We start from the raw sequence: 13,395 nt of genomic DNA, 5'->3' as shown, positions 1-13,395 counted from the left end.
CACCATCTCCGGGAAGAACTCTTCGGAGTCTGGAGGGCGCTGGTAGGCATGTGGGCAGCGTCGGAGTGGCCTCCCCTGGGCGGCCAGAGGAGCCCCCAGCCTCCCTCAAATGGGCCTCAGGAACTCGGGGGGCCCAGGGGAAGCCTGGAAAACCGAACTTCACCATCAGCCTTCTTTCGAGCGCTAGCTAGAGAGGGGGAAGGGCCCCCCAGCAGTCTTCTCCTGACTCTCTCCGCCTCTCATCACCTCTGCCATCCGGCTGCACCGCCTTAGAAACATTCAGAACGCAGCTCAGAGCTCTCCAGCTCCTCGTAGGCCGGCAGAGTGCATCTCGAGGGGCAGCTTCCCCCTCCAGCCCGCGTCTGACATCCCCACTCCCACCCAAGGATGCCGCCGTGGTGCCCTGTCCGCAGTCGCTGAATGTCACTGCTCCCTCTTCCTCGTGATCAGGGTAGACACAGCTCCTGAGGCATCCCCCCACCCCAAAATTGCCGCGATCGCCCGAGGGTGCAAGGCCCGGGCGGAGGACGAAGTTTGGGGCCCACAGCGGCGGGAGGGGGGCGCGTTGGCGAGGACCGCACCTCTCAGTCCCAGCCCTAGCGGGCACACTCTCCGCCCCAAACGGCCCAGGCGTCCCCATCCTCCCGCGGACACCGGCATCCCCGCCCTCCCCCGAGGGCGGCGAGCGGAGCCCCCCAGGGCGGAGGCAGGTACCCCTGGGGCGGGGACTGGGGCGGGCGGGGTCCAGGCTGCGCCCCCGGCCCGGCCTGGCGGGCTAGCTGGCGGCGCGGGGGGAGCGGGGCTGGGCGGCGCTGCCTCGGGCTCTGTGCGCTGCAGCCCGGAGCCGAGGAGGAGGAGGCGGAGGAGGAGAAGGAGGCGGCGGCGGTGGGTCCCGGGCGGGGGGAGCGCGGCGCTGCGGACCCGGGCGGCTGGCAAAGGACGAGGCGGAGGCTGAAGAAGGCAGCGGGGAGACCCAGGCTGCAGCACAAAGGGCAGCAAGCGATTGGCCGGGCTGCAGGCGAGGTTAGCCGGGGACCTGGGTGGCTGGAGGCAGCGGCGAACGGTGCACGTGCTTGCAGACACGGGCGAGTGTGGAGCCGGGGGGTGCACGCCCGGCGGGTAGGGGTCTTGCTCCCCCTCGGCATGGGATGGCAAGGAAGCTGCAGCGACATCGTTCAGCCTGCACCCGGCCTGGGGCTTGCAGGCTAAGGGGTGTGTGGGGGGTAAGGATGCGAGCCAGGGGGCGGGCGAGTAGTCGCCCGGGACGGGACAGGAGAGGGTGGAGGAGGGGGCGGGATGGAACGCTCCAGGCGGCGCGCCCGTCCGCGCGCTCCACTACCGGAGCTGGCGACTGAGAACCTCGAATTTTAACTTAGCGTGCCCGCCCGCGCGCGCCCGCCCGCGCCCACCCCTAAATCCTGCGGCCGCCGCCAGCGATCAGCTCTCACACAAACTTTAGCTGCGGGCTAGGGGGTTTGGGGTGAGTGGGGGAGGGGAGAGGGAAAAAAAGGCCTTCTGATTGGCGTTATCTGCAGCCAATAAGGCCAAGCGCCTCTGCTGTGATTAGACCCAATCCATTTCCAGAGGCAGAGGGGACGGGTAGGTGGAAGTAGAGGTGGCGCGGTGTCTGGGAGAGAGAAAAAGGGTTGGACCAATAAGTGTCCAGAAGAGGCGGGCCCAGCGGTCTGTTGATTGGTACTGGCCGTGGACCCACCCCCGGGGTGGGGCCGGAGGGAGGATGCTGGGTCGAGGGGTGTGTCTATGCGGACGCAAGATGACCGGCAGGAACCTGCCCCAATGGGCTGCAGAGTGGTTAGTGTGTGGGTGATGGACAGACACACAGGCCAACGAGTGGCTCTAAGTGTCTGCGGTATTGGCCAATGGAGCAGCGCTGGGGCGGGGCCACGGCTCGGGTTTAATGAGACTCCATTGGGCTGTAATCAGTGTCATGTCGGATTCATGTCAACGACAACAACAGGGGGACACAAAATGGCGGCGGCTTAGCTCCTACCCCTGGCGGCGGCGGCAGCGGTGGCGGAGGCGACCGCACCTCCTCCAGGCGGCAGCCGCAGCTTCTTTCTTAGGCAGCGGCAGCGCCCCCGGCAGGCGCGGTGGCGGTGGCGCGCGGCCAGGTCTGTCACCCACTCCGCGCGTTCCCAGGGGGAGGAGACTGAGCAGGCGGGGGGAGAAAAGAGGGGGATAGGGGGCTGTGATGCCCCTCCCACAGGCCTCTGCGCGAGGGTCACCGTGGGGCCGCTTGGGGTCAGGTTGCCCCTGAGCGTGACGGTAGGGGGCGGGGGAAAGGGGAGGAGGGATAAGCTCCGCCTCTCAGCAGGGCCTCCAGGGTGAGGGGCGGGGCTCGAGGATGGAGGGGGCGGGGCGATATCTTGGGTGGGGGTGGGGCTCGGGTGGTCGGAAGCCGAGGGCTTGTAGGGGTTTTCTGAGTGGGAGTGGCCTGGTAGGAACGGTTGGGGGCTAGCTAGTGTCTGGGAAGGATTGGTGAGGGCGTGGAGGGGAGGAGAAACTGGAGGTGTGCAAGCAGGTGCAGAAGAGAGAGTGGGGAGAGGTGCTGTATCGGAGATGTGGAAGGGGGCTGAGGGGTATGTGAGGGCAAGTGAAATGATGCAGAAGTGTGAAATTGCAGTTAGGGGGGCGGGGCAGAGTAAGAGAGGGCTGGGTGTGGTGGATGTGGAGTAGAGTTGAGAAAGCAGTGCAGAGTAGATATTGGATTGGGGGACTGTGAAGAGCAGGTACAGTTGCTGTGGTGGAAATGTGTTGGAATGAATCGGCATGTTGGAATAGAAAGGTTTGGTGGCTTTGGGGTATATGAAGCATTAAAAAGATATGGAATAATGCTATGGATATACTTGGGAGAATCTCTGAAAGATAAGACAGCAGAACCGACATAAATATTAAGGGAGACTGCTTAGAACTTGCAAGGTTTATCTGTGGCAGAAAATCTCATGGGTCGGGGCATTCAGGATGGTGGGAAGAGGCGGCAGGTGTGAAGAAAGATGGGTGGGGTTGGGCACTAGGCTGGGCAGTAGGTCTGGGTAAATGTCATTTGGTGCACTGCACCATGACTGAGGATGGGGCAAAGAAATATGTTAGTTTGGAATAGAGGGTTGTTCCATAGGCTGGATTTTTTTGGATGAAACTTGAGCTGGAGTCTTGAAAGTGGGGCAGGAGAAAAGATACCAGTCTCTGGAACACTTTGGTATGGGCAGAGTGCAAGGAGTGGTGGGAAACTACAGGCAAAAGTAGAGGAAGGGCTAGATTAAAAATGCCCGTGAAGGAGTTTAAGCCCTGCATGTTGGAGAGAGTATCGGAATATGATAAACCAATGAACCAAGTACGTTTGGGGTGGAGGTAACCAAGAAATTCAAGGTAAATAGCATAGGAAGACTCTTCCATATGGACAGAATATGCAAGTAGCATGTGGGATTTAGTTAAGTTGGGATAGTGTTAGGTCTATGGCGTTCAAAGGTTGTGTGTGTGTGTTGTGTTTTGTTGTTTTTGTTTGTTATTTGTTTTGGCATGACTGAGTAAAATATTCTTCCTAGTCTTATTTGGATACTCTAGATTTTCTGGGATAGTCCTGAAGTAATACACTCCATTCTTTAGCTATTAATAAATTCTTCACACATATGTCAAAATGGATTGAAGACAGTTTTTTTGTGTGTGTGATTTTAAGAAGGAAAGATAGCATTGCATATTTCATTAAAGGAGAATATTCTTACCTGAGAACTTCTACTTAGGGTTGAAGGTTGGGGAGGTGAAATGATAGTTAAAAAAAAAAAAAAAAGGAAAGATAGAGATGGGTTTTAATATTAAAAGAGGAACTTAAAGGAATGACTGGCAGGTAGTGATGACATGGTCAGTAGATGTTTTGCCTACCAGTCATACCCAGGCGTCTGAGTAGAGTGGATGTTGTGTCATTGCTATTATACCAAATGTTTCTCTCGCACACTACTTTTGCAGATAAGGCGGAAACTGTTAGATGTAAAGCATAATGTGGAATGAAAGGCAGATAGGGTGAGTATTGGAAGATAGTAAATAACTTAAACTTTCATGGACTTTCACATACCAGTTGGAAGAAAACTATTTGATCTAGGTTTGTTAAACAGGCGACTTTTTAGTCTTTTAGATAGTTCTTTACAAAGCACCTTCAGTTTTCCTGTATGCAGATGCCTGTATTTCCATAAGGTGAGAGAAAAGGAAATTGTTTTATGAAAGTAGAGATAATGTGAGCTATAGTGATCAGTCTTTGCTTCCAGAATAGTACATGGATATGAGAAGTGTGATGAAGGGACTTTTTTTCCCCGCTATAATGCTTTAATTTGCATTTCCAAAGCTCCCTTAGACACCTTTTTATTGGACTCCCATAATCTTTCACAATTTTTGTATTATCCATTCCACCGTTGCTAGATGTTTGAGTTGTTTCCGGTTTGGGGAAATCGTGAACAAAGCTGCTATGAGTGTTTCCGTATCTGTCATCTGGTGCACATGTGTATAAGTTTTTCTAAGGTGTACACCTACGAATGGAATTGCTGGTTCATAGGCAAGGTGACCATTTATCCCGGCTTATGCTTGTTGTCTCAGTGTAATTGTTAATAAAGCACCCTTAATTCTCAAAAGTGTCATTTAGATGATGAATTGTATAGTTTCCCTAGTTACGGGGTTATGCTTACCTTCAGCTTTAAGGTACCAAACTGTTTTCCAAAGTGTTGTATGAGGTTACACTCTCTCTGGTTATTTATGAGTGTTACCATTGCCTCTTGTCTTTTCCAACTCTCAAGTCTTGTTAGCTTTTCAAATTAGCTGATCTGGTAAACTTTGTATTTACCTGGTTAGTAACCAGGTTGAAGAGCTTTTTATATATGTGTTGGCTATTTGGATTTCTTCATTTGTAAAGCTCCTATTCAAGTCTGCCCCTTATTATTATTATTATTATTATTATTATTATTATTATTATTTTTAAATCAGGCTTTGCATCTTTTATTGCCATTTAGAAGTTCTTTATTTACTCTGGAATCAAGTCCTTTGTCCTGTGTGTATGTTGCAAATGCCTTCTTCCATTCTGTGGTTTGCCTTGTCACTCTCTTTATGGTGTCTTTAAATGAACAGAAGTTCTTAATTTTAATGGAGTCAAATTTATTGGTCTTTTCTTTATGGTTAGTGCTTTTTTGTGTCTTGTTTTAAGACTTTTCCTACCCTCAGGTCAAGTAGATATTCTCTTATGCAGTATTATCTTCTAAAAGCTTTATTGACCTTGAAAGATATATGATTATGAGTTACATATACCTTTCTTGACCCATCCTCACCATTACAGATCTTTTTTTTTTTGCTCACTTCCTTCTGATCTCTGTCTTGAATTTTTACTTCTCCGCATCTGTAGCTAAGAGCCAGGTGCTGACTTCTCCTGTCTCTTAGGAGAAAATGGTTATATAGGCAGAAGTACAGCCAGATTAGATTTTACAGGTCTCCAGCTGACTGTATTGCTCTTTTTCCTTTTATGAGCTAGCATTTTATTGTGTTCCTGCTATGTGCCTGCCACCATCTTTGGTTCTCTCATATTTACAGTTCTGCAAAACTGGGATGTATTCTCATTTTACAGATGAAAAAACGGAGGCATACATTTATTACAAAACATGTCCAATATTCCACAGTTTAGGAAGCTACTAGCAAAGTGTGGACTTGATCCCTGAACTCTGGATATATCCCACCATAGCACAACTCCTCATTTAATAAGATTTCAGAAGCCTATTTGATAATATCCAAAACCAATGAGAATAACTTTCTTATTTTTAATGTAACGTGTCCTAATTAAAGTACATGCGGAGACATAGAGATAATTCATTAGAAACTGGATAAAATTATTGACCTCTCTGTGTATAAAAAAAATTTAAAGTAGATAAAGTTAGAGTAGACAGTGGGCCTTAAGGGTCCTTGAATGGGTGATAGAGGTTTTGAAAGCCCTTGAAATTGTATGCAAAAGTATATGTAGATGTATTCATTTTTAAAAATAGATCTGTAATTTTTTGAAATTCTCGAAGGGGAACCCTAATTTGTTTTCAGGCTCTACTGGATATCCTGTTTGAAGACATCTGTGATAAAGTTAAATGATTTGTGTTTTCAAGATAATCTTTTACAAATGCAGATGTCAGATTTTTTTCTTAATTGTTTTTAGTCTTTGTCATTAAAACCGAGTTGAAGCTGATTTGTAATTAGGAAGAAATCTAGGATTGAACAGAAAAATTTTAAAGGCCAAAAAAGACATTCTAAATTTAGTTGATTATTTCTTAAGTGAAAGTGCTTAGTTTTAATATCATCATTACTAATCAGTGTATCCTGGCTCCAAAGTCCTGATGACTTCAAATGACTTTTCATCTTGTCTCTAAAATCCTCTGTTTTACAAAGGATCAAATTTCCTGTGAGGTTCCTAACAGTGTGATTAAATTTAGAGGCCTGAACTATTGAGCACTTAAATGCAGGGATGACTTTGCAAACCTAATTCGTGGGATTCACGGGGAGATTTGGGACATGTCTCTACTAATTTATGATGATGATGTTGAAACTAATCTTTGCTAGGGATTATGGAAGCCATAATAGTTTATTGATGGTTCAGTTATTTGTTGAAGCAGATTTACACAATTATAGTTTAATGACATAACAAGGATATTGTCAACTAGGAGAGCATGACATGAAAAATTAAACTTCCAATTAATATAAAATGTATTAGTTGAAATGATCATTTTCATAGTGATTTAGCCTCTTAGAAATCCTTGGAAAACATTATTAGCTTATGAATTAAAAACTCTCTATGTTAATGAGTAGTGAGAAAGAACTTCGTATTATTCTAAAAAGATGGGGAATTAAATATTCAATTCAGCTAACATTTATTGAGTGCCTACTCTGGGCTTGCCGCTGAGTCAGACTCATGAATATAAGTTGAACCAGATTGATGTTTGGAGAGAGAAAATACTGGTTGCTTTTGTTTGTTTCTTCAGTCATCCTTCCCTCCAACCTATACTGACAAGATGGGTACCATTCCCAGAGTGATTCAAATATTAAACAAATTTGTGTGTGTGTGTGTGCTTGTGCATTCCACTGTGCCTTATTGTTTCACTAATCCTGCAGTGGCTTCCTATTCATCTGTCATGTTCATGTGTCTCACCCTAGCTTTTGTCATAGCCAACTTTATTTTTTATTCCTCTTCAACATATACTCTCTTTAGGCATGCACATGAACTTGGTGTCCCTTTTGTCTAACAGCTCATGCTTAACTTCTGTACCTTCTAGATTCCCTTCATTCACTCACGGATGAATTCATTTAACAAATAGGCATTGAACCCCTCTTATATTCAGGTTGTGATCCTGGGAAGTCTTGAGGGTATACATACAAAGATGAATCAAACATGAATCCTGTCCTTAAGAATTTCACAGTCTAGTAAGGGAGATGAGGTCAGTACACAAATAAGCATAATACAAAGTAGGGAATGAATACCAAAATAGTAAGAAAGCTTAAAGCTTCCTGTAAGAGGAGTGGTAAGGCTCCTAAGAAGATGTCCTTTGCATTGAGCCATGAAGGATTTGAATTTGGGTGGAGAGACTGGGCAGTGATTCAAGTTCTGCTTTGTCTTTCAAGGTCTAGTTTAAGTTCCATCTATCCAAGGGTGGTTCTGCCCATCCCATAACCAGCAAGGTATAGTCACAGTTGTTTCCAGACATTTTTCTTTCTGTAATCAGAGGAACCCTTTCTTTGAAGTGAATCTTAGGGAGAAGCCCGCTACTGTGTGGAACATTTGAGGTGGAGGTGTTTTGTTTGGTGCAAGGGATTATGGTGGCCCTACTCTTTGACCCACAAAGGGCACCTGCAGGTGACACCCAAGATACTTTATCACAAGAGATCCAGGGAGCCTAGTTTGAAAACCAATGGAGAGATAGGAAAAGTTTAGGTTTTAGCATTTGAATTAAAATCCTTTATGATTTAGTGGTCTGAGGTCTTGACAAAGTCAGGGGTCAATTTTCTTTTTGCAAAATGGGGCAACAATGTAAGTCTACAGGGTTGTTTTAAGGTTTACTGATAGTCTATGTAAAATGCCCGGCCCACGGTAGTTGTCAGAAAATAGTTGGTATTATAGTAAAGTGCTTTGTTTCTATTTTTAAAAAAATTATTGAGGCAAAATTCCTCAATAATTTTAAAGTGAATAATTCAGTGGCATTTAGTATTTAGTACATTCACAGTGTTGTGTGACCACCACCTCTATCTAGTTCTAAAACAGTTTCATCAATCCAAAATAAAATGCACCCCTCCACCACCACCCCAGCCCTACCAATTCATGTTCCTATTATGGGTTTATCTATTCTGGGTGTGTCATATATAGAGAATTAAAAAAATATGTTATCTTTTGTGCCTGGCTTCTTTTACAGGATGTTTTTGTGGTTCATCTACATTATAGCATGTATCAGTACTCATTCTTTTTTATGACTGAATAATATTCAGTGTATGGCTATATACCACATTTTGTTATTCCTTTCATATTGATGGACATTTGGGCTATTTCCTCTTTTTGGTTGTTGTGAATAGTGCTTTCTTGAATGTGTGTACGTGTACTTATTTGAGTACCTGTTTTCAGTTTTTTGGGGTCTATACCTAGAAGTGGAATTGCAGGGTCATATGGTAATTTTATGTTTACGTTTTTGAGGAATCACCAAACAGCGCTTAATTGCTTCTTATCCACATAGCACCTACCTTAGAGGTGCACACCCAGAACAACATCTCACTAAATATTTGTTAGCTGTTCTTTGATTAGTATTTATAATCTCACCTTCCAATTCTCATGTTTTGGGCCTCAAACATTAATTTTAGGGAAAATAGATGCATCCAGGACTTGTAAGCCAACAAATATCACCATCTGGATGATATTTGATGCTGTCAGACAGCAGATATTTGTTAACTGAGGATGCTATTTTGAGCAGCTATGCCAATTGTCTGTGCCTGGGTGGTTATAGAGTAAAAGAAGTTAATGTCCCTTTCTTAAGTAGTATATGTTCTGTTTCAGAAGATACTGTTAAGGTTTGTGGATCCTCACTCAGTTACATAATAGTCTGTGAAAATATCCAGGAGCTTATAAAAGTGAGAGAGCTAAAAATAACTTATTAAAACTCAGGAAGACAAAAGAGTAAACTCTATTATTAATCTTTATTTTTTCTACCACATTTTGGCTCATCCATAATCTCATGACTCGTGTTATGACATTAATTTTGAAACAACACACAGCTTTAGTAAAAGCTTAGAGGAGGCTTCACATAATATTTATGATCCAGGATATTTTGACTCTTATGCTGACATGAATATTTCTGATAGTGTTGATATTTATATAATACTAATCAAGCCAAAAGCTCAGTGTTGGACTAAGCATTTCTCTAGATCTGTTTAGAATAGTTTGTAATGAGTGATGTAAATAGTGTTTTATTATAAGGCTATATGATACAACCATATAATTTATTGATATATTTTGTAGTTAAAAATAAAATGATTTAGAACCTCAGAAAATAGCATAATTTAATTATTCTATGAGTCCCCAGAATTAATTTGGAGCGATTTACTCTCCTTTCAGTAGCCTTTTAGTCCAACTTTCAAGTTTTTAGAGAAAAAAATGAAAAGAGAATAATGATTTTTAAGGTTGTACTGATACTGTCCTATTTATATATGAAATAAATCCTAGTGCTCTGAAAAAGAGAAATGGTGTGGGTAATTTCGGATCGGGGGGAAAAAAACATTTCTTTTTGGCTTTTGAATTAATTATGCATTTATTTCCTATAGATTTCTTTCTTGTTAGATACTGCTTAGACTAAAATTAAATTGGTTTTCAATCTGTTCTCTTAGCGTATACCAGTTTATGGTGGGGCCAGTAGGATGTCAGAAACAAAGCAGCCTAAGATTAAAAAATTTGCAGTAGATAATATACAAAGTGGATAATATACATGTGTTTAGTTGAGAATTGGATACAGATAAGAGACTTCTGATTTTGCTCCTCTCCTAGCTGTGTATGTGTTAAAAAAACACTGATTCTGCTTGTAGCAGAGAGCTGCTGAGTTACATCTGCTTCTGCCTAATTAACTCTGTTGGTTGGTGTCAGATGAGAGCTAATTTTGAGATTATATTGAGGAGTGGGATGTGTGTCTGTGCCTGGGGAAAGGGAAAAGAAGATCTAAGGTTGCTTGGTTGTTTTGGATAAGATCAACATGCAGTTATTTACAGTGTTTTAAATTTATTTTTTGCCTTTGAAATAAAAATGATCAATATTCTAAAATTTGACTTGTATCAGCACATACTTACTATTGTGGAAACTGGTCTATCTTTCTCTTAAGTACAGTTAGTTATTGGCTGTATCTTAATAGTCCAGTCAGTACCTAGGTGCCAGGTGACCTTTGGGACAAATAGTGAATATTACCAGGAAAATTAATATTGACTTTTAAATGTTTCTTTTCTTTTTTCTCTTTTTCTTTTTTCTAGATACAATGTTATATTTGCCTGGCTATCTGAGGAATGGCGGATTTTTTTTTTTTTTTCCATGATGAGATTCTTTTTTAGACTCACAAACCTGAATTTTAATATTTGGAGAACAGTTTTGGCCTTAAAGAAGAACAAAATTTAACCTCTTTAGTTACTTGCTTTGGGGCTTCAGTCCTTGTTCTTAAATACTCTTTAGTGCCATGAAAGAGTTAATATATCACCAAATGTAATGTACTGATAAATTCATTGCAGCTGTTGTGTATTGAGTAGTTGTGGAGAGCCATAGATGGTTGCTGAATTTAAGGAAAGTCTTTATGCCCAAATTAACATTTACTTTTTTTTTTTCTTTTGGCAGATTTGTCTGAAGATCTGGACAATCTTTTTTGTCATGGACTGTTAAAATGTTTGGCGTTCCAATCCTGGTATTTTCCCTTATTTTATTTTTAATATGTAAAATATCAGTCTTTTGATTGTGGGTAAGGATTGTGGTAATAGCTTGTCATGAAGGTATATTTTAAGTATTTATTTCTTCTGAAATGCATTTCGTTTTAATGTATATTCATTTGCTTGTGTAACCATGATTCCTGAAAGCAGCTTTGCAATATTGGATACTTTTCTGTGACCTCTTTTCTTGCTTCCTATGGTTGTGTTTTGTGCAGTCAAATTAAATTAGTTGATTCATCTTGAATAAATGATGAAAGATGAAATAATTACTTGGACACAGTGAAATGTCCTCTAATGAAATTTTGCCCCAAACCATTTTACTTTGGAAAGATCAGCTTCCTGTTCTAAACTTTCTAACACAGAATGATTCCTGTGTTCTATCTTGAAAGTGGTTGCACTATGAAAGCTAGTGATTTCATTCCTAAACACATCATGTTCCAAGTCTAACATTTTTGTCAGTGATCTGTATAATGACACAGAGGGAAGTGCTTATTTGATTTGCAGATGACATAGATGACAGAATCAGAATTTAAAACAATCTTTAATAGATTGGAAGATAGACTCAAACCAACAAAATGAACTTGAACTGTAATAAAATTTAAATCCAGCATTTAAATTCGTACAAGAAAGGGAATGGAAAGACTCAACTTGACATCCTTTTTATGAGAAGATCTGGGATTTTGGGTTAGACTGCTTTGCATGAAACAGTTGTGTGGCAGGGCTGTTAAGAAAGTTCATGTAACCTTGGATTGCATTTATAATTAGATAATGCCTAGACTGCCATATTTTAAGATGGGCATTAGTTACTAGTGAGCAACCAAAAGGTGGTGCTTGGAAACCATGTGATAATGTGGAATGGTTAAGGATCTTGGATGTAAATAGTTTAAAGTGGGGCTAGAGGTAGAATGGGGTTGATTGTAGTGGTTTTCAAAAGATACTTGTTTTCAAACATTTGAAGGCCTGCCATATTAAATAATTAATAAGAATTTTTCACAATTGTTCCATAGGAGCTAGGACTAGTGGGTAGAAGTTATGGGAAGGCAAATTTTTGCTCCTGTGAGCAAGAAAAGTATTACAATTAGAGGTGTCCAATGATGAAATGAACTGCCTCAAAAAGGAACAAATTCTCAAACACTGGAAGTATTTTGAGACTTTATGACCCTTCTTTTGGGGATATTGAGCAAGGGATCTTTTACTGGATAACTAGAGGTTGAACTGGATGACCTCTAAGGTTCCTCAGCCCCAAGTTTGTGAATCTGAGAGAAAGAAAAATGGAGTGAATCTATAGTTTACTACTGATCACAAGGAAGACAGTTCTTTTAAACTGTCTCTTTTAAGTTGACTCAACAAATATAGTTCAATGGCCCAACTGTTTTTCAGCAACAGAATCTTTGTGAATGAATGTTAGATTCTTTAGGATATCTTGCTAAAGTTTTAAGGAAAATATTATTTTCCTTTTATTTAGGTAAATTAAATTAAATAACCAGAGATAACTTTAATTTTGTATATTATGAGATATTTTTCAGAGTGTATAGACATCATCATATTTGATGGAACTGATGACTGTCTGTTGAATATTAGATACTGAGTTCACTTAATTCTTTCAACAATCCTGTGTAGGATGTATTAATATTGCCTTACAGGTAGAGTGATGAAACTTATTACTTACCCAGGGTTTCTCAGCTAGACATTGGTAGAGGTGGCATTCATACCATTAGTCTGATTGTAGAGGCAGAACTAGCTAACGCAAGCAGTTGTGTCTCAGGTGAAGATAGTGCTGGAGTTAAATATTAGAATAATGGCCTTTAAGCCTTAAATCTACTGACTGTTACCTTGAATGATTTCCATCTTTCCCTGAGCCTCAGTTTACCTATAGAGTCGGCCTGCAGATTAACTGACAAGTTATATGTGAGCATGCTCTTAAACTTTAAACTATAAAAAGAGTTAAGATGTGAATATTACAGTGCAGAAGCAAGATTAGAGCCCAGATTTGACCCAACTCCCAGGCCAGGGCACTTTCTCCTGGTGTTCTTTGCAGGTGTACTCACTACCAACCAGATTAGAGATCCAGGGTGGTTTTTATGTATACCAGGAGGCTCTTGGAGAGCAATACTGCTGCTGCCTACCTGGAATCAGATTTGTATGAACCTTCCTTGTATTGAGCAGTTTTCAGGAGCTAACTAGGTACTAAGAAACCTAGAATGCTATATTATTTAAAAGGTAAAGGGTTATGTTACTATATTAGTTTCAATTTTCCAACCTGTTGATTATAGAGAGTGTCACAGACCCTTTTCAAAGGGATGGGAGGATATAATTCTATAGAAGTGGCTAGATGGGAAATTTTCTTAGCTGTGAGACCTGAGAAATATAGTATCTAGTTGAAACAGAAGAATCAAGATTATTCTTTTTTTTCCCTTAAGTTTAAGATTT

The 13,395-nt window shown here is 41.8% G+C and overlaps 1 protein-coding gene across 5 annotated transcripts in view; it reads left to right on the top strand.

The window, feature by feature from the left end:
• The first annotated feature begins 295 nt into the window (after positions 1-295).
• The window catches only part of KAT6B (lysine acetyltransferase 6B), a 167,759-nt gene continuing 154,659 nt past the window's right edge, over positions 296-13,395 (top strand). The window contains exons 1-2 of one of the 5 annotated variants that reach the window (XM_036223578.1): positions 296-710; positions 10,877-10,943. The gene's annotated coding sequence lies outside the window, so the exon portion shown is untranslated. Of the gene's footprint in view, positions 711-920; positions 1,024-1,778; positions 2,133-10,876; positions 10,944-13,395 lie in introns of those variants that run through there. The other 4 variants (XM_036223577.1, XM_016160245.2, XM_036223579.1 and 1 more) reach the window with 4 other exon arrangements.

The sequence above is a fragment of the Rousettus aegyptiacus genome, unplaced genomic scaffold (assembly GCF_014176215.1).
Source record: "Rousettus aegyptiacus isolate mRouAeg1 unplaced genomic scaffold, mRouAeg1.p scaffold_m13_p_6, whole genome shotgun sequence".
Classification (NCBI taxonomy): Eukaryota; Metazoa; Chordata; class Mammalia; order Chiroptera; family Pteropodidae; genus Rousettus; species Rousettus aegyptiacus.
The sequence above is the reverse complement of the archived record's forward strand: the minus strand, read 5'-3'. Positions and strand labels throughout refer to the sequence as shown.